Source organism: Peromyscus leucopus, chromosome 11, assembly GCF_004664715.2.
Source record: "Peromyscus leucopus breed LL Stock chromosome 11, UCI_PerLeu_2.1, whole genome shotgun sequence".
NCBI classification, from domain to species: Eukaryota; Metazoa; Chordata; class Mammalia; order Rodentia; family Cricetidae; genus Peromyscus; species Peromyscus leucopus.
The window spans coordinates 12,306,520-12,332,071 of record NC_051072.1 but is presented as its reverse complement, the minus strand read 5'-3'; the positions used below and the strand labels follow the sequence as shown (position 1 = coordinate 12,332,071).

The 25,552-nt window shown below is 34.9% G+C and overlaps 1 protein-coding gene and 1 pseudogene across 3 annotated transcripts in view; one reads left to right on the top strand and one right to left on the bottom strand.

Moving 5' to 3' along the window:
* The window catches only part of Cdh12 (cadherin 12), a 1,003,328-nt gene that overhangs the window by 620,075 nt on the left and 357,701 nt on the right, over positions 1–25,552 (top strand). The window lies entirely within an intron of this gene.
* On the bottom strand, positions 14,052–15,293 carry LOC114692460 (annotated as a pseudogene).

Sequence of the window (25,552 nt, the reverse complement as noted above, 5' to 3'; positions counted from 1 at the left end):
AAACTGGGTAGTACACATTATTTTATTGTTTATTCAGTCATTTCAGAATCTACTTACTATAATGGCATAAAATGATAGAAGAATAAGATGTCTAACATACAAAGAGACATTAATTTTTATAACAGATAAATATCTTTGAAGTTAGAAAACATAGATGATGAAAAATAATTTTATGGAAAGTATTAGCATCCTTCTCATAAGTATTTATCACTTGAGGATAATTATTAACCTTTGTAAGAAGAATGTAGCCACATTGCTAATCATACATTATTCATAATAACCAAAGAAAAGCTTTTGTGAACACGGCAATAATTAAATTGGGGATGTCCCAGGATACCCTCAACATTTCAGCTGAGGCTACACTGGATATTATCATCTGTAGGAGCTTGTCCTGGCTTATGGTTCAGCTCTAAGCTGAAATATAAATAAAAATAAGACCTGAAAATCTAAAGAGATTATCATTCTGCATACATAAAAAGTATGATCAACTCATGTTACAGGAATGAAAGTAACCTCTGCTGTTCAGTATAGGGCAAGCATTCTTGTTTCCCTGAAGAGTCCAGTGAAAGCACAGGAGTGCAGGATGTCTCCAGTGGAGAGTATGCCAGAGTCACATCACTTCACTTGCTCTCAATGTGAAATGTCCACTAAATGCTCATGTGTTTTGACACATGGTCCCAATTGGCATCACTCTTTCTATAATTTATAAAAACCACTGAAGTACTAGGGAGGGCGTTCAGAAACATGCATGCCATTGGCATTAGGCCTCTAAGGACCATAGGCTTGCTTGCCTTTGGTAAAAGTTTTCTTATTCTAGATCTACCAAGACGTGGAAAAGTTCAGTCACAGGCCTCTGCTGTCACAGAATAAACTACGTTAGCCACCACACCATCCCCCATCCTACTTAGCTGAAAATACAAGCCAAAGTAAATCCACACTCCTTCAAGTCAGCCATATATTATTCACAGTCGTGGCAAAAGTGGCCCAAACCCTTATTTTCAGTGGGGGCGGTGGCATTTACTATTTTAATCTAACCTCCTATCCCCACTGTCCTCTTCCTAGGTACTGGAAGTCAAATCCAGGGATTGATATATGCTAAGCAAGTGATCTACTACTGAGCTACATTCTCAGTCTTATTTTATTATTGTGGAAAAGATTATGAAGAGCTGTTTAAGCTAGCTTATAATTAATTATATATTTGTCATAGATAAGCACTCATTGGATGTTGGGAAAGGTAAGAAGGAAAACTAAGTAAGGATTTTAGAGGGGAGAAAGGAAGAGTCATTCCCTGCTTCCATTATGTTCATAGATTAGTTGGTGCTTTGATGGGAGAGGGGCTCGTTACTTTTGCATCAGTCTTACAGAGTAAGTTCCCGCTATGATTGTACCCTCAGCATCCAAGACCCAACACTTCAGCACTAACTGCTAAATGACGAAACCAAAGCTACCTTTAATTGTTTTAAAAGAAAATTTCAGATACACTGAGAGAGTAAATCTATAAATTGCAGTCTGTCATTGACACTTATGGTGACTGCCTTCATATATCACACTTCTAAAATTCTCTGTTCAGGACCATCCTGATTAAACTGTGTGTCCTCAAAGTGTATTATCATTTACTTTTTCCACTGTTTGAGCAAATTTTTAGTTTTCCCAAATGGTTTTGTACTATTTTCCACTTTTAATATGAATTTGTATAGGAACATTTAGCTATAAATTTCATTTACTAAATTTGTGATGTTAAATGAGAAGGTAACACATATTAATTTTTTTACCTAAACTTCGATAATCAGAGAGTTTACTCAGCCTAAAAAAAATAAATAAAACATTGATATATTTCATAGAACTATCATAAGACTTTTCATTCCCCCTTATTAGGTAAAATGTCTTAATGACTGAGATATAAACACTTTTGGAGGAACTAAATGACTATGGACTTAATATAGATTTTAAATAATATTTTGGTCCAACTTTCAATGTATATCTGGGTTAAAAACATGCATTGCATTTTAAAATCCCTGTTTATGTTGAGGGGGGGCACTAATAAAGGACCTCAATGAAGTTCTCAGAACTTTGATTTGTTACTCATTCAGTGTCTCATAGTCTTAAAAAAGAATAAATCAAAATTTAGGAGTTATGAATTATGAGATCAAAACCCATATCTTCATATCTTCACAAGTAGATTAATACCTTGTGTACACGTGTGTTTATGTATATACATATAAAATAATTTTAATATTTTTAATCATTTATGACCATTTTTGTATAGGGTATTTGCTAATTGCACATCTACATTAATAAAGCCTTTTCTCATGTACATTGGCTCAGTCTCTACTTGTCCTCAAGACAAATGGTATTGACTAATTCCTGTGGTTCACTTAATAAGTCAGGTAAAACTCCATTTATATTCATTATGGTTGGGATTAGTCATCCCATTTCTTACCTAGAGCTCTGTCAGAACCAATTTCTCAAATCATGATTTACACCTGATCTCTCACTAAATTCTAGACACATAATTTTGACAGAAAATAAAATATAATTAATTGCATTTTGGACAAGTTATTAGATATGCCATGAGATATTCAACTAATAACATAAAAACAAGTTTTCCATATCAATATTGTACAACATATATCCACACTGTCATACTTGTTTCCTACATTGTTCTTGCTTTTTACTTGCTATTTACTCTTAAACTATATACAAGGTGACATAAACATTTTAAAAGTATTTACAAGGCACAATGCAATCTTCCAAATATTAAAGGAAAACCAAATGCCAATAGAGATAGAAGCATGTATTTAGAAAATTGTAGTGAGGGCAGCACAATATTTAGTTACAATTTCATTTCATTTTATTTACATTTGCAGAGAAAGATATGTGCTAAACTTTACTATGATTACCCTTCTCTAAAGAATGTGGCTGTTATCAATTCTCAATCTACCTATACTCAGTATTATGTTAAGTTAAAATAACAATATATTTTGAAGTTATTTTGTGAGTTATAACTCATAATGCTAATTAAATTTTAATATATGTCTCCAAATGCCAGTTCTGCTAAGAAATCAATACATAGTGATACTGTAAACGTTTATGGGTACCAAGGCATATACTACTCATTCCACTTTGAGTGTCATGTTACATGCTAACTTTAATAAACTCAACAATTTTGTTTAGTTGAGAGTTATCCAAATGTTTTGAATGAAATTCCTGGAATTATTGGACCATAGAAAATACTGCAAAATTATACATTATGTAAATGTTAGCTGTGCCTTTATTATCTTAGTAGAGTAGAAGGAACAATGTAATTACACAAATAACTAGAGCACATAACAGATTTCACACTGTAATAAAAATAGTGCAAATTACATCTTACCATCTCATAGAAGGAGAACATTAACCAGTGTTGTAAATAGAACAGGGTAATGCTTTGAAATGTTTGTTACAACTATAGGAGGAGGTTAGTCATAAAAGTTCCTAGTCTACTCCAACTTGGGCACATACGTATGTTTGTAAAATATGAGTACATATACACAGTGCATAAAAACCGTTACAATGAAAATCAAACTTGAATGTAAAGTTGAAAAGGAAATAAAATGTATAACTGGTCATGCAAGTTAGGTGGTGTTTGGTTTATGGATATATTTAACATATACGTTAATTTGATTTCTAAAGGTTCATGTAATTACACATGAATGTTATTGAGTCTGATGATAGACCTGATATCTGTATTTGGACTTGAAAATTAGTTGTGGGTCACCTTTGTAATTATCAAACAAGGTAAACAAATGTGGTTTAGGAGTACCACAGAATCTGCTGGACTAAAAAGTCCCTTAATCTGGCCATGGAAACTTACATATTTAAATATATTTATATTTAATTGTAATTATATATGTATTATATTATATATAAAAATAGTAGTTATAATACAAATTATAGCAAACTCCATACAGTTGTCTATTTAGTAAATACTACTTTTCTTTCTTATTCAGAGGGTGCTAATCGTGTTTAGGAAACAACAATTATTTATTAAGCATAGGACTCAGAAAAGCAGAGCCTTAGTCCATGATGAAGGGAATGGGTCTAGATTAATTTAGCTACCTGTGGAGATTTTATATCCCTTGCTACTAGTTTTAGGAAGATCCACACAGTTAGGTTTCATTCCTTGAAAAATTGGAAGAATTTAAGGAGAGGTTTTATTTGGAAGCAATGGAAACTGAGGCTTCCCTTGGCTTGTTGATATTCACATGTATAAAAAGAGAGGTGATGCCGCTTCAGTCACTTGCAAAGGAGAAATGAAGGCAGAGACCCAATACTGAGGAGTCCATGGATCATGATAGATTGAGGTTTTTTTTTTTTTTTTGTATTAGATATTAAATTACTGGAGGCCTGGGGAGATAATATTTGATCTTTGAGAAGATGAAAGTCCAGTTTCCAGAATCCATGTTGTAGAGCTCGCAACCACTTGTCACTTTTGCTCCAAGGGACCCTACAAAACCTCTGGCCTCTTTATGAATCTGCAGTCACTTGCACATACCCCCATATGGGGAAACACATTTATATGTAATTGACCATACTAAACAGATTTAACTAAAAATTAAATTGCTGGGCTGTGTGATGGCTCAGCTGGTAAAACTTTTGTTGCCAATATCTGTAGTTGATAGTTTTCTCTGGTCCCTCCCGGCCCCATGGTCCCAAAGCTCTTTATATAAAATAATCATTCACAGGCTTACTATTATTTATAATTGCTCAGCAATTAGCTCAGGCTTATTACTGACTAGCTATTACACTTAATTCACCCATAACTCTTATTTATGTTTAGCCACTTGACTTCATACCTTTTCTCAGTTCTGCCTCGTCATCTTGCTTCCTCTGTGTCTGACTGGTGACTTCTGACTCTGCCTTTCCTCTTCCCAGTCTCTTCAGTTGGGACATACCACCTAACCTTATTCTGCCTCACCATTGGCCAAACAGCCTTATTTACCAACCAATCAGAGAAATACATATTCACAGCATATAGAAAGACATCCTACAGCACTTCCCCATTTCTGTCTAATCAAAAAGGAAGGTTTTAACTTTAACCCAGTAAAATTACATTTAACAGAACAGTTATCAAGCAAGAATTACAGTTACAATATCTAGTCTATTTGTTGTGGCAAAATTAAAGAAAATATTTTATCTATCCTATATTTGTGAGTCTAAGTTTTCTTATTTGATTTAGCTTTTATCATAACCAAGCAAAATTATAATTATAAATCTCTAGTCTTCAACTAGATCAAAGACCTGAGAAGGAAAATAATAATACCTGAGAAAATGGAAAATGCAAGCAAGGAATTTCCAAAATTCTTTTGAGAATACATAAAGAAAGCTGGCAACCTGGACAGTCACCCAAAGTTCCTCTGTAATGTTGAGGCATCCATCTTCAGCCTATAGGCCTAGAGTTTTTCAGTCACTTCTCCTTGTGTCTGGCAATCTCCTCTGTGAAGCAGGAATCTGAAGGATGATCTCATCTTGCAAAGTTTAATGGTTACCTTCCTATATGTCCTGCATGTCTAGTTTATATAATGTGCTGTCAAACAGTCCAGGCAAGAGCAGTTTCTTGCCCAAATGGCTAACTTTTGCCATAAAGAAAGCAAACTCCATATGGAGTTTCTTTGATGCCCATCATCTTATCTGAGGTAGATTGGTGCTGCCTGGAGTAGACATGTTTTAATATCCAGAAAGTCAAAGTTCTTAAAACACTTTATATGCCATATTCTGTAGGTCTTTGAAGTGTTTGAAGATTACCTACCTAATTGAAGTGTATCTATGTATACCTAGAAAACTTAACTAACATAAGTTTGATTATCATAGATGACTAATTATTAATCTGTATTTATTAATTATACATGATAATTTTTAAATAAGTTACATAACATAATACCTTAAACAGAAATATACATATATTATTACAAAACTGACTTTAAATTTGTATCAATAAACTAAAATGTAAAATATTATAAGCAAGTTGCTGCTCTTTAAAAGTAGATTTAATAACCTACCATTTTATGCTATCTATAATATCTTTTTTTCTTTCTTTTTTTTTCTTTAGAAAGGGATTACATTTATAATTCATCCCCTTTAATAAAATAAACATTCATAAACAATATTTTGAGAATTTGGGTGTAGCTTCTCATACTACTTCCTGATGCTTGGGGGCACTGCAATCTTATGGATATCCTGAGAAAATTAAGAAATATGATCAAGTCCTGACTGGAATAGTCTGTGATGTTGTATTCCCTGAGCCAGTTGCTTTGAAGCTGCTCTAGATGTTTGATCATCTGGAGACCTTTCAGTGGGTCTTGGCTGATCAAACCATATTAGCCTAGAAGTAATCCATAGGTTCTCAGCTTCTGTGGAAACAAAAGCAGGACCTCTTTTCTAAAACAATGTATCCTTAGACACAAATTTTGAAGTCAAGATACATTATACATACATACATATACATATACATATATATATATACATATACATATACACATACACATACATATACATATATATATGTTTAACTCAGCATCCTTTACAATCAAATGTCTTTCTGTAGTTAAAAATCCTCCCAAAGACAATATAATGGACACACTGTGTGTGATTTTCATCTTTATGTGCCTTAACTTTTACATTATTTTTTATGTCGATTTAAAGACTTTATTTTTTTATGTGTATGAGTTTTTTTTGGGGGGGGGGTTCAAGACAGCGTTTCTCTGTAGCTTTGGAGCCTTTCTTGGACTAGCTCTGTAGACCAGGCTGGCCTCGAACTCATAGAGATCCACCTGCCTCTGCCTCCCAAGTGCTGGGATTACAGGCGTGCACCACCACCACCTGGCCTTAAAGACTTTATTTTTTAAAACTATGTTTCTTTATATAACTGCATATATTTCTCTTCTCTCTCTTTCAAGCCTACATACATTTTTACACATACTGTAAATAGTTTAGAGTTTTATTCCATATGAATCTGACTTATTGTGAATCTATAATCCTTCTCTGACCAGGAGAGAGTTTAAACTTTTAAGCTGCTTGGCTAGGACCAATGCAGCAGCCATGGCTGCTGACTCTGCCCACTTCAGCTTTTCAACATGGTGGTGATACGTTTACTGCCAGCTCTGGGATCCATGCTTTCCACTAAGTCTGTGGGTCTATACCTCCATCCAGCAACATGTAGTCCAGAAAACTTTTTTTTTTGTACTAGGAAAAGCTAAATACAGCAGGCTTGCATGGCTTGGAGACACCTCTGTGTACCAAGATGGGAATCTGCCATGCTGCTTAGCTCAAGGCAGCTGGCAGCCAGCTCCAACTCACAGGCTGCTCTTGGCATCAGACTGTGAGACTGGGAAGAGCAGTGTGTCTCTGTTTCTGTGTGTTCAGAATCTTTAAGCTTTCTTGGGTCTATGTGTATCAATGGCCCATGTTGAGTGCCAAATATAGTTGAGTTTTCTCCAGTCCCACCTGGTCCTGTGGTCCTGAAGCTGCTTATAAAATAATCACTCAGAGGCTTAATATTATTTAAAACTGCTTGGCCAATAGCTCAGGCTTATTACTGTCTAGCACTTACACTTAAATTAACCCATAATTCTTATCTGTGTTTAGCCACGTGGCTTGGCTTGGGACATTTTTTCAGTTCTGCCTCCTCATCTTGCTTCCTCTGTGTCTTGCTGGTGACTCCTGACTCTGCCCTTCTCTTCCCAGTCTCTCCAGTTAGAATGTACCGCCTAATCTTATTCTGCCTCACCATTGGCCAGACAGCTTTATTTATTAATCAATTAGAGTAACATCTATTCACAACATACAAAAAGACATCCCACAGCAAATATCGATGAACTGAATTAAATCCCCTGGACCCACATGGCATGAAAGAACTGACTTCTGCAAATTGTTATCTGTTTTCCAAATATGTTCCATGTGCATACTCCTGCATATAAATGGACTTGGCAATTAAAAATAATTAATAGTTTAAATATTATGCTCCTTTGACCCTTTGGTTTGAGAGGCAAAAAATTATTTTATTATTTAAGTCACTATGATGAATTTTTCTTTTATATACAAACCAAATTATCTCACTTGATATATGTCTATTTCATTTGAACATACTAACAGCTCATGCAGTATGTCTATTTTATTTTATGTTTATTTCAAAAATTGAGTCATCTAAGTACAAGATCCAACTGAAAACATCACCTATAAGGACTAGGTAGTGAGCAAAGGCTGATTATACAAAAGGAAACTGCCTTCATTTAGACTAAGCATTCTTACACTGCTTTCTTTGTATCTTAATCCATCTTGCAGTTATTTTCAAGAGGAATTTCCTGAACTAACATCTCATAGTTTGTCTTCAAGGAGATAAATGAAGCAACATATCACCAATCATGCATAATTTCTTATTCAAAACAATAAATAAGATAAAAATGTAAATATAGGAGAAGTCAATACAAAAGAGTGGTTAACATTAATTTTGTGACATGATTTTGTTATGGCTCCAAAATTTGCTGTCCCTGTAGCTTGGGTGTATCATTAAAGTTTCAGTGTATTGGGCTGTTTTATAAAGTTATAAAGAGTGAAAAATAGTAACTACATAGATAATTGTGAGAGTAAAACATCTGTAAAATTGTCTGGTAGCAAGTGTGCATCATTAAACATGCCATTCAACTTCATTGACTATTACCCTTTGCTTAGCTCATTCACAATACTAAACATATTCCAGAGGATATATTTTTAAATCAATATGTATTCACTCACATTATTCCAGGAAATAATTTTCTTTATAATCATAGAGCGGTCAGTCAGATACAACATCACAGCAATATCTTATAATATCAATGCTTAATAGCCATATAGTACATTTATTCTAAGTAGCTAGAGGCACTTAATGGACATTACCCAATTAATCGTTACAGATCCCTGTGTGGTAGGTCAGAATTAGTAGATCAGTGAAAGTGATAATGATACCAATATACAAAACCATGGAGCTTCTTACTAAATTCCAATGCCTTTTTAAAGCATGAAGCCTGGAATAAAAGCAGAGTCCCGACACCCTGTCAAGATGTGGTTAAATTGACCATGCTAGTCCTTGAATTAAATATACTTAAATTGCTCCTTTCCAAATAACATGTACGCATGTCTAATTTGAACAGCTAAGTTTGGAAAGAACAAAGGTTTATACACTTCACACAGCACCCATTTTTAAGCATATGCCAAGTAACATTTTTGGCTTAGATAATTAAACATTCCAAAACTTAATAAACTGCTGACAACCGTAGCTTAATTAAAATTTTAGTCAACCGTAGAACTAACAAAATAAGGAAAACAAGAAAAATATGAATGTTACAAAGGAAAGTCAGAAAAATAGTTTTACTATTAGCATCCCGATAATCACAGAGAACATAATTACCACTATCAGATCCAAAAACTCTGTGGTTCTGTTACTAGAAGAGGCAATGTGTAATAGAGAAATAGGCAGAATTGGAAGACAAGTAAATTTTTGAGTTGCCTGTCCATTTTAGTAACAACCTTTGCAAGTTTGAAACCTAGGGACACTTCCCCACTCCCAATTCCTATTTAAACAGACACTTAACTGTGGCAAATGGCATTTACAAACAAAAAATATCAATTGCACTATTGAATCCCCAATTCCTGAAAACTGATAAGCCGAGAAAGTCAGAAAACTGAGTGATCTTGTGATATTTTTATTCATAATAACAATTGTTTCAATGAAATATTTTGAGGAAAAATAGTCATGGCTATACTTAGTCCTTACCCAGAAATATTTTTTGTTTTTGTGAAATTCAGTTTCTGACCCTTGTATGGATGCAAATCTTCGGCAAATTTCTTACTTTCAGAGTTTGCTCAAGTATAAGGTTTTTTTTTTTTTTTTTTTTTTTTTTTTTTTTTTTTTTTTTTTTTTTTTTTTTTTTTTAAATAAACGAAGACGACGGTAATAGCAAATAAAACTTAGTAGGTTTCCTAGTTACCTGCACTTTATAATTGGTAGAATTGTTTCACAAAGAAATGGAATTCTCATAGAGACTTGGAAGAAGTACAATATTTTAATAGAAAAGATGTTTTGTTTTATAGTCATGAGTTCTTTTTAATTTATTGAAAAATATATTTTGTCATATAATATATCATGAATATGATTTCCCTTCCCTGTATTTTTTCCAGTTGATCCCCATTTCCACTCTAATACATATCCACTCTCTTACTGTCTCTTGTTAGACAGCAAACAGGCTCCTAAAATAAATTATGAAACAAAATACAGTAATAGAAAATAAAAGCTAACACTTCAGAATAGGACAAAACAAACAGAAGAATTCCTGAGTGTAAGAATGAGTGGGTTTCTGAAAAAGATGTTTTTACAAGGATGAAAAATGTATGTTTTTGCTATTGCTGGCTTGAACTCAAAACATAACTATTTGTTAAACATATGATATTGAACAAATAAATTTATTTCTTATAATTTGAATTCCTTAAAACAAAGATAACTAAACAGGGTAAGAAATGAAATAGAATACAACTGAGATGCTATTTATGAAGGAATTAACACTAGGTTAGTCATCGAATTGAATCCCCCCAACAATTCCTTTTCTTTCTTTCTTTTATTCTTTTTTTTGAGTTTCTTCCCTCATACCATATGAGACAGCCACAGATTCAGCCCTGAGAACCAATTTCTATAGTGGGTGTAATTAGATTTGTAACACAGATATAGCTTATTTTTTCTTTCAACTGTGATTTTTCTCACAATGAGGTGACTGTGAGGCTTTTCAAGGTCATGGCTTTCAACAATTCTGTATGCTTTCCTGCAGTCAGAGGTCTAACTGGGCCACTTAACAGTTTGACTGAAAAGGTTCTATGCAAATCAAATGCATGCTGTCATCATTATGAATAAGACTGTTCATTTTTAGACTCTTAGGAGGTTTTCAGAGTATAACTGAAGAACTTGGGCTCTGTAAGTGGGTTAGCATGATTGATTCTTTACTATTTAAGAGAAGCAGAACAAGAATGTATTCAGACTATGAAGTGTAAATTATGCATCGTGAGTGAGTGTGTATGTGTACAAAAGAAGGTAAAGTGAAAAGGAAGGGTGAAGTGTAAAGGGATGTATATTTGTAAAATCCATGGAAGTATATATCAATCTATCTATCTATGCATTCACATTCACAGAAAGAGAAAACTTAGGAGGCAAGTAGAAAAGTGACACACACACACACACACACACACACACACACACAGAGAGAGAGAGAGAGAGAGAGAGAGAGAGAGAGAGAGAGAGAGAGAGAGAGAGAGAATTGGATAGACCAAGATCAGAAAAATAGAAACAGAGAGAATAAATACATGCTAAAGAGTATCACCGCATTCAAGTAAAAAACAGCCTCTTCCATAGTGAACTGCAGTTGTCCCTGGGGGGCAGGGGGCAGTCACAGAGGAAGATGTTTATCTCAAGGTGAGAGACTCTGTCTCTTTGTTTTTCATTTGTGTATTGTAAGCTCCATGCACATGTTATCTACCCCGGTTACTCTTTGAAGGAATATATTTGAGTCATCATTTTTATATCCAAAATGTATCAGAGAGTGAACGACATAACTCAAATCAGTACTTGAATAATGCTCTACACAAATATGTGTTCACATGTGAAAGCTGCAAGAACAGATAGGATGGAAAGAAACTGAAAATCAAAACCACACAAACAAGTGCCAAACTAAGTCGAAGTATTAGCCCTTCGTCTTAGTATAATGTGAAGGAAACTAAAGAGAGATACATGTTAATATGAAATTATTTTGTTAGATTCTAATGCATGCTAAATATTGTTCTAAAGACAAGTGTCCCCATTTGAGTAGCTTAATACATAAAACTCCATAAAATATTGCTAATGACAGGAACATGAGCAATCTCCGTATATACAAGCATGCACTCCATGGTTTTACAAGTCATTCTAGATAGGATAAATATCATGTTGGCAAATGTCCCACAATAACTTGAGAGAGACAGAGAAGTGGTAGAGAAGGAGAATATATTCCATATCCATTTACGTAAGTGACAATTACACACACAGGGAGGAAAACGGTGACCCTACAGAAACACTGAGGACTGTATTCAATTTAATGCTGGCAAAAGAGGTGAAGAAAATCAAGGTGTTTGTGAAAGATACTAAGCTCTTCTTTGAATTAGCCATAGTCATATGTCAGCAGAAAATAATTATAGTGAAGTATGTACTTTTGATCTTAACTTTAATTTCATTAATAACAAAAGACACAGAAGAGTCATGTAAAATTCATTAATCAAAACAGTGAAGACCATTGCTTTGGTTTATATCTTGAATGTTTCTCAAAAGTCCATGTAAATGATGGATTCATGTTATCATTTTGGATATGATGAAAACTTTGGAGGTGATGAAAACTTAGAGATAGAGCATATGCTCTTGAGAGGACTGTGGAAATCTGACCTGTTTCTTGTACTATTTTGCAATCTACCTAATGAAATAACATTCCCCCTATCATTGCCTTTGGGATACCCCAGGAGAGTCCAGACCTGTGAAACAACTCATCTCAGACCAGAATATCAGCATTGTGCATGAAATGAATATCTTTTCCCTAAATGTGAATTACATCATTTATTTTATATTGATATAACAATTATTAATGTGAAAGTATAAAATTGTATGTAATATTAATAACAGCATTCTCAGTTTATATTGTTTATATATATATCATATTTATTTACTAAAGTAAAATTATAGTTTTAAATTATGTTGTTCTAAAGGAAAAGGCCTGTGCTTTTCTCTTTGTATGGTGTATTCCAAATCTAGAGAAGAGAAATGGGGCATGCCAGAGCCATTGGGTCCAAAGAGCTATATATTTGAAGAACTTGTCAGGATAAACAAAAATCAAAGCTTTTAAAGTTATAACTCCCCAGAGTAGGAACAAGCCAAGGACGCCAGCACCATTACCACTGTCAAAATCTGTCCATGGCATTAAACTTTTCAATCCGCTTTGGTTTGGCAATGTAAGGTCATTCCAATTCCCAGGAGTAGCTTTTCTTCAGCAAGTCATTGGCTGTGTGTGAGTGATTTACTTGATTGGCATTTATATATTCTGCTGCTTAGAATCATTCATGTGACCGGGAAACCTCAAAATACAGACACCAGAGCTCTCACATATTGTCTTTAAGACACATCTTTTCCTACTTGAACTTCTCCTTCCAATTAAAATGTGGTTAATATAAACAAGTTGAGATAGCTGTTTTCTCACATAAAACGTGTCCTGGTTGTGAATGGTACATACGGGAAGGGGAAGGATGAGCAAACCTAGGATATTACTACCAAGTAACAGCAACAGAAAGGTGCTGTATAAAAGGTCAGCCTATGCAACATAGAAACTTCTTATATCAAACAAACAAACAAAAAATGATACATGAGTAGAAAGGGTGAATAATTATATTTCAGACCCATTTATTATATTTGGATGAAAAGCTATATTCTTACTAACATCTTTTCATACCAGAGCATAAGGGGTGAATTATAACAAGTCAAGATTTTTCTGAAACTTGAAAAGTGGATATTTGCATAGGTTTACTTATCAAAACAATACTTAGATAAAATTAAAGATGATTTTTCCAATCCATTTTACTCATAAAAAACTATGTTCTCTATCATAGAATAAATATTACCAGAAAATATTTTCAAAACTAAACTTTTTTTCACAATGGATGATAAATAATGTACAATAGCACAAAATTATATTTAACAGTATTTTCTTTATAATTATTGTAAATTAGTATTTTACTATGTACATGTTAATCTATCAAAATACTTTAAAAGCTTGTGAATATATTGTACCATATGAGTAAATAGTACATATAAACAATATATATATATAAACAAAAGCTTATGATCAAAATTATACCATATAAGGGCTTGTAATATCAATACAAAAAAATTATCATTTTAATATTCGTTCTTTCTAATTAACTAATGTATTAAAATACTTGAAATATTGGTTACTAGTGGGTTTTTTTTAAGTCAACAATTATATTTATTTGCATGTGCCAGGAAATATCTGACATAGATTGCTACTAAAATAATTTCTATTGATTTTCTTTACCCTTTAAAATTAATTAAATCTGTTCCTTGACAACTTTATACCCATGTACGCGGCGTCGTGATTGCTCTCACTACAAAACACATTTTATCACGTTGATGTGGCATTGTACAGAAGCACCAGCTGAGACAGGTTTGAAGAATTATCATGTGGAAAAGTCAGTCCATCCGAATGGCAAAATTTGAGGAAGTGCCAGGTCCCCCCCCCCAACCCTTATTTTTTCATTCCTGAAACCAAGACTTGCCTGAGAAACTTCTTAATCACAAATGGACCTTGTTGGACAAGCGCCTCTCTCAATGGCTCCCCAGTAATTACAACAAAACGACTTGTTTTAGGGTCCTTATTTCCCACTAGGGAACTGTCAGCTTTGCCAAGCACCAGTGTGGGAGGAGCTCTAACCTTTGCTAAGCATTATCAGGCCAGAAATAAGTATCCAGATATGGCACAAAGGAAGCTTGTTCACTCTTGAGGAATGGACTGGGAATGCTGTGCTCCCTGGTCTAATTAAAAACCTAGATAGAAGGTTGGTTTGTCAGTATAAACCTTATACTTTATTTCCAAGGCTTCTCCTGAAATGACAGACTGTCACACAATTGTTTGTGGGTTTCTGAATCTCTTCACTTTTCAGTTCCTGATACTGAGGCTCCAACATCTTTTCAGGGCTTCTGAAGTTTACCCAGAGCTGTAGGGCTTGGGCTGAATCCTCATGGCAGGGCACCGAGACATGCAGAATGCTCTGCCCTACAGTCATTCATTGTAGTATCCTTTTTTTTTTTTTTTTTTTTTTTTTTTTTTTTTTTTAAACGGCCTGTCCACAGAAGTGCCTGTGGGCCATGCTGCCCTCTTCCAGAAGGTTCAATCTGTTTCACAATCTCGATGTGGGCCATCAGGAAACCCTCCTGGCCTCTCACATTTAAATTCATCAAAAAAAAAAAAAATGGATTCAGATTTTCTGGTCTGCTAATGTTTCTGAGGGCGTGTGCTCCAAAACATTCTGCTTGCTCTCCTATTAGCACTGAGAAAGTAAGTTCTTTAGACGTCAGTTTGTAGTCTATAAAGAATGCTATGATGTGGAGATGGCAGTCGTGCAGGCACAGGGAGAGGACGCTCATGGTGATTGATGTCTCATCTGTGACAATCAATTCTAACTACTGCATGAGAGTACTCTGGGGAGAGCCATAATTATGAGATGAAATGAAAATATGTCCATAGCACATTTGTGACAAACTTTTTTAAAAATGCCAAAATCTTCTGAGAGAAATGTATGTATCCAGAAAGAGTCTACTCCCACTAAATTTGGCAAAGGGTACTTCCTGACGCAGCTATCTGACTCACACTATTTTTCTATAGCAACTTTTCTTGACTGGGACAAAGGATTTTGTCCTCCAGGCTCATTTCTGTGAATTCCCATGTTACTTCCTCATCTGAAAGGGGGCTTTAATTATAAGTAGTATTCCTCTATCTATGCTAGAAAGACAACAGAGCTACTGCTGGTAAGTAAAATGATAAGCTGGTAGTTTGTGGAAACACCCAGCAAAAAAGATAGGTGTGTCCCTTAGGAAGCACAGGCAGTTCAACTGACCTACTCTGGTGATAGGATGGCCAAACACCTTAATTGTCGTGCTAGAAACCCCAACCAATGACTGAGGGAACTGGATGCAGAGATCCATGGCTAGGCCCCTGGTGGAGATCCAGGAGTCCAATTGGTGAGAAAGAGGAGGGTTTGCATGAGCAAGAATTGTTGAGACCAAGGTTGGATAAACCACAGGGACAAATAGCCAAACTAATGGAACACACAAGAACTATGAACCAATTGCTGAGGGGCCCCCAACTGGATCAGGCCCTTTGAATAGGTGAGACAGTTGATTGGTTTGATCTGTTTGGGAGGCATCCAGGCAGTGGGACCGGGTCCTGTGCTCATTGCATAGGTTGGCTGTTTGAAACCTGGGGCTTATGCAGGGACACTTGGCTCAGCCTGGGAGGAGGGGACTGGACCTGCCTGGACTGAGTCTACCAGGTTGATCTCAGTCCTCAGGGGAGGCTTTGCCCTGGAGGAGGTGGGAATGGGAGGAGGGCTGGGGGGAAGGGGAGAGGGCCGGGAGGGGGCGAACAAGGGAATCCAAGGCTGATATGTAGAATTAAATTATATTGTAAAATAAAATAAAATAAAACAAAAAGAAGAAGCACAGGTAACAAAGACTACCAATGTTATATTTTATTTTATTTGGTTTGTCTTCTTTTTCTTTTCTTTTTTTTTGTTTTTTGTTTTTTTTTTTTTTGTTTTTTTTTTTTTTGTTTTTTCAAGACAGGGATTCTGTGTGTAGCTTTTCCTGGAACTCACTCTGGAGCCGAGACTGGCCTTGAACTCGCAGAGATCCACCTGCCTCTGCCTCCCGAGTGCTGGGATTAAAGGCATGTGCCACCACTGCCCAGCTTGGTTTGTCTTCTTTAAATAAATATTTTCTATGGAAAATTGACTATCAGATTGAGCCCATTATTTTCTCTCTCCTATATGTACCACATGATGGACACTTATTGAAAGAAAAGTTCTTTGAGTGGTTGCAGCGAAATTTAGAGCTTTTACTCATTAATATGTACAGTACAAAAGAACAATCTATAGTATAACACAGGGAAGTGACTTTCTAATTTTCATTGACCTTATACAAATGTCATTATTATTCCTCTCTTAGTATTTGTGCTCTATAGAATTATCCTTAAGGAACCCAACACACAGAGACAAGTTTCTACTCTGTGAACCATACCCATGTCACTGCCTAAGTTTTTCATAAGTAAGCTATGATCTTGGCTTCAGAAACCTCAAAGTGGTTTCAGTCAACAAATACTAGTTAATGGAAAAGCTTGCTCAGCACATAATAAGACAGCTCAGCTATAATACATGCTCCATAAATATTATTAATTGCACTGAGAGCCAAACTTGTGATTGAAGAATGCATGTAAAAGAGGTATAAGTATTTTCTCTTTACAAATGATGTCTATGACCAATGCTACTCTAGAATGCTCTTAAATGTTGTGATGAGAAAACTCACTGGATCCTCAATTAACACTTGGAATTATTATTTGTATTTGACCCAAATACAAATGAATGCAATCATTTTCAAAGATTCATTCCTAATTAGGATATTGCAAGCAAAAGAAATGGGTATGCAAACCCCCTTTAAAAATTATACCTCCATTTTCTTTATTAACATGAACATGACACAGTAAAATGTGATAATGCATGCCATTTACACAGAAAATAGTTTTCTTGAGCACTAGAATATTAATTTTGTTGTAGAACTGTGAATTCCACTATAATCTTAAGTTGGAGAGAAAACATTGAACTAAAATGCTTTTTAAACTTTTGCCCAATACATGTTTGGAAAGATGACCAAGAAACAAGTCCAATTCAAATAGGTTCACTCAAATTTTACCTGTAATTAGTGCTATCAAATTTTACTTTCAATTAAAAATAGTTCAGAATTGCCTTCTTGCTATTTATATATTTTTCTTGTGCTTAGTTGATTATTAGAAAGATACATTATGAGAATTTTCATTATTGCATAGTACAAATTTTATTTTATATTCATATCTTGTAAGTTTTAAAGGTCAGACTAAAATATAGAAGAGTTTACTTTTTTGAGAGGTGACCTAAATATTTTACCTCCTGTATATTTGTTGGCAAGTGATCTATATATCCATCTGAATTCATTATTCAGTGTCCTTGATAGGACATACCATTTATATTTGGTGAATGACAGCTCAACATTTTTGAGTGTGCCCCTGTGTATGTTTTTTCCATTTCTTCATGGAGGCATGGATCTGAGGTTTCTGTGAGGAAATATCATCACTGTGTGATACTCTTGCTCTGTCAGAACACCTACAAAATTACTCTTCTCAGCTGAGACATAATGAGTTCCCCTTTATGGCCAGGTTCAATCTTCCTTCTGTTGTAGCAGGCAGAGGACAGAGAGAAATTGCTCAAGATGCAAATTATCTGGACTCTTGTGACCCAGGTGAACCAGACCTTACAAAGTGCCTGTCAGGCAGATGTAAATTTCTCATAAGCAGCTAGATCATTCCACTGAAAGGAAATATTGATTTCCTTGCAGCATCCCAATGCAGAGGTGAAAGACTTACAAGTCTGTTGATGTAGCTGCTTCCTAGATTTTCCATTGTTAAACCATGTCTCTTTAACCTGTTAATACTAGAGTTCATATGCTAGAAAGACAAGTTGCCAAAACATATCATCTTTCTTTCATTTATAAACAACGAGAGAAAGAAAAGAGATACATTCTATGGTCACTATAGTAAAATTCCAACACCCTGGCATCCCATTACTGTGTAATCAATACACATTAACATAGACTGCATTATGCATATGGAAAAATGTTTGCCATCTCAGTGAAAAATGGTTCCACAATTAAAGTGTCAAAAGGTTAAGGAGACCATTTGGTATTGCATGTAGTTATAATTGTACCTTAAAACTTCTCTCTTCTCCCATGTGTATTGTCCTCTCTCTATTAGTGATTTCAAATTTAAAAAATATTAGCAAACCCCAGCAAGCTACTCAATCACCTACATAACATGCTATACTTTGAGATCACCATCATAGTTTGGATAGATTAGATATGCACATGATTTAAAGTGGTCTCCCAATGATCAAAAGGCAGCAAATACTCTGTGTTCTTTATGATTCCTTAAGCATATGTAGGCGTGAACTCACAAAATGAGGTATAGATAACGGCTCTCCACGATTTTCATGCATATTTTCCTTTAGAACATGAGTAGGACTGCATAGGCACAGTCTGTTGCATAGTAACAATGATGTTGACTTATCTTGGAAAAGATTCTCTTCTTTCTTTTTGGCATTTCTTCCCCCATTAAGTTTCTATTTGCTACTCGCACGCCCTTTTCTTTAGAGTGCCATTTGTACTGTGCTTATGTTCCTGCAATCTCATAGGAAGCTATGGAGGTATTATGACAGGTAATTAGTTGTTCTATTGAAATTGATTAGAAAATGAATGCTTTTGAGTGATGTAGGACAATGAGTGTGCTCACACACAATGTTTAGGCCAAATCAGTGTGTTGCCACTCCCATAATTCTTACCAAATGTGTATGTGAAAGCAGAAATAGGATGCATGGTGTCATCTCTTTTTTTATTATTTTGTCAGTAAGTGAAGATGCAAGCTTGCATGGCTCATCCTCAGGGAACCTCTAGGGGTACATTTGTGCAGTGACTTACCCACCCAAATCAACCATTAAAGAAGTGGAGTAATGGGACCTGGGTGCATTCCTGCCTGGAATGTAGGCTTATTAGATGAAAAGCTCTGGAATACCCATACAGCAGAATGAATTGTTGTATAGTATCTGTTTGGAAAGGAACAACATCATTTTAGTCCATATAACATCCACAGGGACACACGTCTTTAAATCATTTTAAAATCAGTGTTGGCTTTGCTCCTGCCTATGGTTAAGGATGTGGATGCTGTTTCTCATTCTGTATCAATTTCTTTTCTTCTGTAAAATACTAACGTTTTGCTCATACAATCCCTCCTCTTGGACTGCTGGAGCTCCACATGGGGCCTGGCCGTGGATCTCTGCATCTGCTTCCATCAGTCATTGGTTGAGATTTCTAGCACAACAGTTAGGGTGTTTGGCCATCTTATCACCAGAGTAGGTCAGTTCAGGCTTTCTCACAACCATTGCCAGCAGTCTATTGTGGAGACCAAGATTGGAAAGAGCACAGGGACGAATAGCCAAACTAGTGGAAACACATGAACTATGAACCAATAGCTGAGGAGCTCCCAACTGGATCAGGCCCTCTGGATAAGTGAGACAGTTGATTAGCTTGATCTGTTTGAGAGGCACCCAGGCAGGGGGACCTGGACTTGTCCTTAGTGCATGGGCTGGCTTTTTGGAACCTGGGGCCTATTCAGGGTCACTTTATGCATCCTGGGAGGAGGGACTGGACCTCCCTGGACTGAATCTATCAGGTTGAGCTGAATCCCCAGGGGAGTCCTTGCTCTGGAGGAGATGGAAATAGGGGGGGGCTTCGGGGAGGGGGGTAGGGAGGGCAGGGAAATCTGTGGCTGATATGTAATAAAATAAAACAACAACAACAACAAAAACAAAATACTAACGTTTCTTCTCAAACATTTTGAAGGTCATCAAAGAACCCTAGGTCCCTTGTTCTGTCCCATAACATGGTACCCACACAGAATGTAGAATTACAAGGAAATTTGAATGTATCTCTAAAATGTAGAATGTGATACTTTATTAAGCTTTATCTGAGACCATGGTTAGATGATAACATCATCAAATGATATTATGTCTCTTCTTTCAAAACTTTTATTAACTAGTGCTAGCCATCCCTGAAGCAAATTTTCTTCATACAAAGGCTTGGACATAGATCTTTTTTTGTAGGTTTAAATTACTTTGAGAAGTTCACATATGAATTGACTGGTATATATGTCAATCATATCTATACAGAAATGTATATATGAATGTCACTTTTAGAGTATATTTAGTATTTGCATGTGTTTAGGGCTTAACACTTGGAACTGGATAACCTTTCAGGAATTTTATCCCTGGAGAAGAATAATCATCCTATTTCAGCAGCCATTAATTGCTACAGCTATTTGTGTTGAGGTGAGGCCTTTTAAAGGTTCGCTCTTTTACCTGATCTAAGCTGGGATCTCAATCTGCTGAAATAAATTACTGTGTAGATCCTGCATAGGCAAACATATTGTCAAGATCTCATATTGTAATGTTCTCTGAGCCTTTTGGTATAGACGTGTTATGGAGGCATCGGTTCGGGTTGGGTATCTCATAGTTGTTCTCTTCATTTTGATCAGTTGTTGATTTTTGTAATGGCTGATGTTCATTTGCTTCAAAAGTTTCTTTGATGAGGGGTGAGATAGAAATCCTTATTTTAGATATTATGATAAGTATTTAAAATACAGTTATGAAATAAAATGAGCTGAATTAGAAAAGTGGTATCGAGTTTTAACCACAATTTCCTAATATTTTATTTTACTGTTTCATTTATGCTTTTGGGAATTTTTAGTTATAGACTAAACCTCTCCACATGTTAGCAGTGTAAGTTTGTCCTTAAGTAATTCATTCTGCTGTTTATCTCCACCCTACAGAATACTGAGCTTATAACAACACAATAGATTTTACTTTGTAAGCTGTGAAGCTGTGTCTTTTTAGTTGAACTTAAAACTGGTCATGATTTTGTCACATGAACTCTTTGTTAAAAAAAAAGAGAGCTACCTATAGCTATAAGCTGAAGAGCTATAGGAGAGGTATACCTTATTATGGGAATTCAATACATACAAGGTTCATTTGATGTTTTGAGTCAGTGCCCTTTTGTATCACAGGATGGCCTTGAATGTACTGCATTAGTGAGGATTCTTTAAAGAAATAGAACTGACAGAAGGAACTAGTAATGGAGAGAGTTCCAGGTAAATCCTGTAGAGTGGCCAGTTTTCAGTATTCATTAAGATCCTGAAGAAGTAGGTTTAAACACCAGGGAAGGAATGAGTTGGAAACAGGGTCAATAAACTTGCCAGGGAAAGTGAAGGCAAACAGGCAACAAGCACAGGCTTCCTTCCTTCATGTCATTTTAACTGCGCTGCAACCAGAAGGTGTAGACCAAATTTACAATGGGTCTTCTCACCTCAAATGATGCAGATTTAGGGTTGATCTTCCATCTCAAATACTCTAGCCGAGAAAAATGCATGACAAGTACTCTTCCAACTACTTACATTCTAGTCTTCATAGAAGGTTCTTCAATCCTGTCAGGGAGCAACTATGCAGTATAACCTGAGGGCAACCATTTATGACTACAAATACAAGACCTTTGTCCAGGAACCACAAGAAAACAATTGTTAGCAATCAAAGAAGGGTAGTAGGCCCAGATTTCCATAACCAGTCCCCTGATGAGTATGCACTTGGTTAATTGGTCATATCAAGGTTCTTTGGCCAAAAGAATGGGTACAATACTAAATTTATATTAAGAAGCTAAATTTGTGGTAAAACAATCCATTGCAAAGAAATGGAACCAAAAATACAGTACTATATGAATTATGAGAGTTCAGCGGAGGGCCCTGTCAATATTTATTTAAAATAGTTACACTATCATCATCATCATCATTATTATTATTATTGACAAGCAATTTTATTTACCCCTTATTATTCATGTATAATTTAATAAAGTCCTATATATTGATGTATTATAAAATGTCTTGCTATACTTAGGCATCAAGAATAATCTCCATGATCAAATTATTTTGCTTACCTAAAATATTCCTTTCTGTAAGGCAAAAAAAAGTTCTGAAAGTGAAATTTAAATAAAAACATTATTGTTAACTACAGTGATCTTATTCTACTTTAGAACTAAAGAGATTATTCACTCTGCACAAAATCACTGCACAAAATAAATTCTAATCACTTTGACAAATGCCTCCTTAGTCTTCTTGGTAACCACCATTCTGCAGGAGGTTCTTCCATTACTGTCTATAAATCTCATAATTAAATAATACTTTTCATTTAATTTATTGTCTGTCTGTTTTGGACTATTTAGTCCAAATAATGCCTTCTGTGTTGTCACAGATAAAATGATTCTCCTTAGGTTTGACTTTAAATTACATCCCATTTTATAAGAACTATATATCCTTCACTCACCCGTCCATTGATGGAACTATAAGTTGATTTTGTATCTTGACTACTTTCAAGGCTGCAATGAATATCTCATTAATTTTTACTATTTAAAAATTGTAGACAAAATATTTTGAACCTATTTTTCCTCTTTCAACTCATCCCAATGAATAATTTAAACTTAAGTATTCATTAATATATATTTGGCACCTACTGTGTTAGGCACTGTGATCCTGTTTACATATTTCTTACTTCTCCATGCTTAAACCTACATTATTTGTTACAGATTAGTCATGGAAACAACTAAATTATTTGTCAGTGGCTAGATAAGAAATGTAACACAAATACCCAATGAAATGTCACTCAGTCTACAAAAGTAAAGCCTGCCTTCTGTGACAATGTGCATTAAAAATGAGACATTCTGCAACTGAAATAAGTCAGATATTGAAACAAAATATTATGCAACTGCTCTCCAAACCTGCTTGATTCATGACTATTAGCGCTTAAAGCTCAGTTAATTAAATCTGATCATGTGTGCACCAGAATATTCTATCTTTCCAAGTCTTTTTATTTGAATAAAATAATCAATAAGTTCTAGTTGTTAAATGAGTTGATGTTAATGGTTTCCAGTTCCACTAACAAGACTATTTTTCCATTCTCCTTTAAAAATTCCTGAACCACAGCTTTTCTGGATGTATAATTTTCATTCTTGCAATTGCTTTGGGGGAAAATTGCTGTAAATTAATTTTCTCTGCAATTAGGTGAATGAGGACCTACATTCCTAACATGCTCTTAATTTGGGAAGTACTGATTTCAATACTCAGAGGACAAAGTAACGAAAAGGTAAAAAGATTGAAGGGAACCCAAGCCTTTTAGAAAAGATTTTGACTTGTCACAAAATCAGATGAAGAGCTTTATCTACCCTTCATGGAATGGTGTGTCAAATTTGAATTGTACTTCTTGTTTTAAAACCATACCCTATCACGAGTCTTTACTAGTCTCATGTTCTCAGCTTCCATTTCCCAAAAATGTTCCTTATTGCCTTTTAATTTTTCTGTGTGTTGAAAAATTTTATGTAAGATCCAGGATTTGCCATTGGTTTTGCTCTAATATTCTTTAACATTTTACAAATGTTACAGAAGCAAAAAAAAAACTATGATTATAGATTGGCTGTCAAGTTCAAATATTTGACCACTGCAAAACTGACTGCAAAAAGTTTGTTTTTATTGAATGAGTCTTCTTGTGACCAAATGAATGTGTATAGATTCATACATAGACATAAATATGAAATAGATTAATTACTGTAAGGAATTAACAAATCATAAGCTATCAGTACACAATTAAGGATGTGTATAATATTAAAATCTAATTTCCTTACTAAAAGAAAGTCACTTGAAGTTTGAAGTCAAGATAAAGGCCCTCTGTGTACTGTACAAAACTGCCTTGTATGGAATAGTCATTGTAGGTGGAGTTTTCGTGTCTGGACTGCTTGCTCCCAAATAGTCAACAGCTGCTTCCCAAATTACCACACACAGGCTTATATTAATTATAAATGCTCAGCCAATAGCTCGGGTTTGTTACTAGCTAACTCTTACACTTAAATTAACCAATATTTCTTACCCATACTTTGCCACATAGCTTGGTACCTTTTCTCAATACCACGTGCCCATCTTGCTCTCTCTGCGTCTGCTTAGGAACTCTCTGACTCCACCCTTCCTCATCCCATCCTTCTCAGTTTGGCTTTTCTGCCTAATTTTATCCTGTTCAGCTATTGGCCAGTCAGCTTTTTATTAAACAATGAGAGTAATACATAGTCACAGTATACAGAGAATATTCCACAGCACATCATAGCTGGTAAAGTTCCATCTGTTGATATCACTCTGCATGTGTTCTTAGGATGGTAAATGTTCAGAAGTCTCTTTCCTGATTTGTCCACCTAGGTAGGATACTATATTGCTTTTGTGTAACCAAAGAACACCAGTAAAAATACACTATATTAAATTATATAGGCTCAGCTCTGTCTGCTCTACTTTTATACCTTATAAAAATTGCTCTATTATGAAGTAAACAAAAGATAATGAAATACTGATACAGTTCTTTATAACTATAGATCTATGAACAAGCTCATTTATTTCTCAATTTATATAAGACATTTTTTCTCTGATAACTAAGAACATACTACCTAGTAATATATACATATTTGCTTTAGATAATATATTTGGATCATGTTTTCTATTCGTATTTTAGCCTTTGAGTCCTTGAGTGCATAATCAAATGGGTTAAATAGCTATAATGATGCTATTATGCATTTTACATAAGAGGTTTGAATTTGTCTCAAAAGAAAAGACTAATATGCACATAATGCCAATTGGAAAAGTGGTACTAAATATATAACAAGTAGTAACACACTTTTTATTTAATGATAACAGTTATTTAATTGAAGAGTGGTAGTTAATAAGACCATGGCCTCACAAAGTGATAGAAGATAAACAAAAATTGTACATAGGAGACTCATACCAGAGAAGACACACATGTGTGTAAGGTTACTTACAGATTTTAAAGGGCAGTATGCTTGTACAAATTTGAATGGAAAGTCTATTGAATAAATAACCCTGTGTATTAGATTTGTTCAATATATGCTGAGAGTTTTATGCTTAGTTAGTGAATTCTATCAGCTTGTAAATCAAGTGTGTCTCTAGTTACCATTATGCATCTTACAGGGTGGCATTCTAGAGGTCGATGAGGGAAGAGAAAAAATATGTATAAA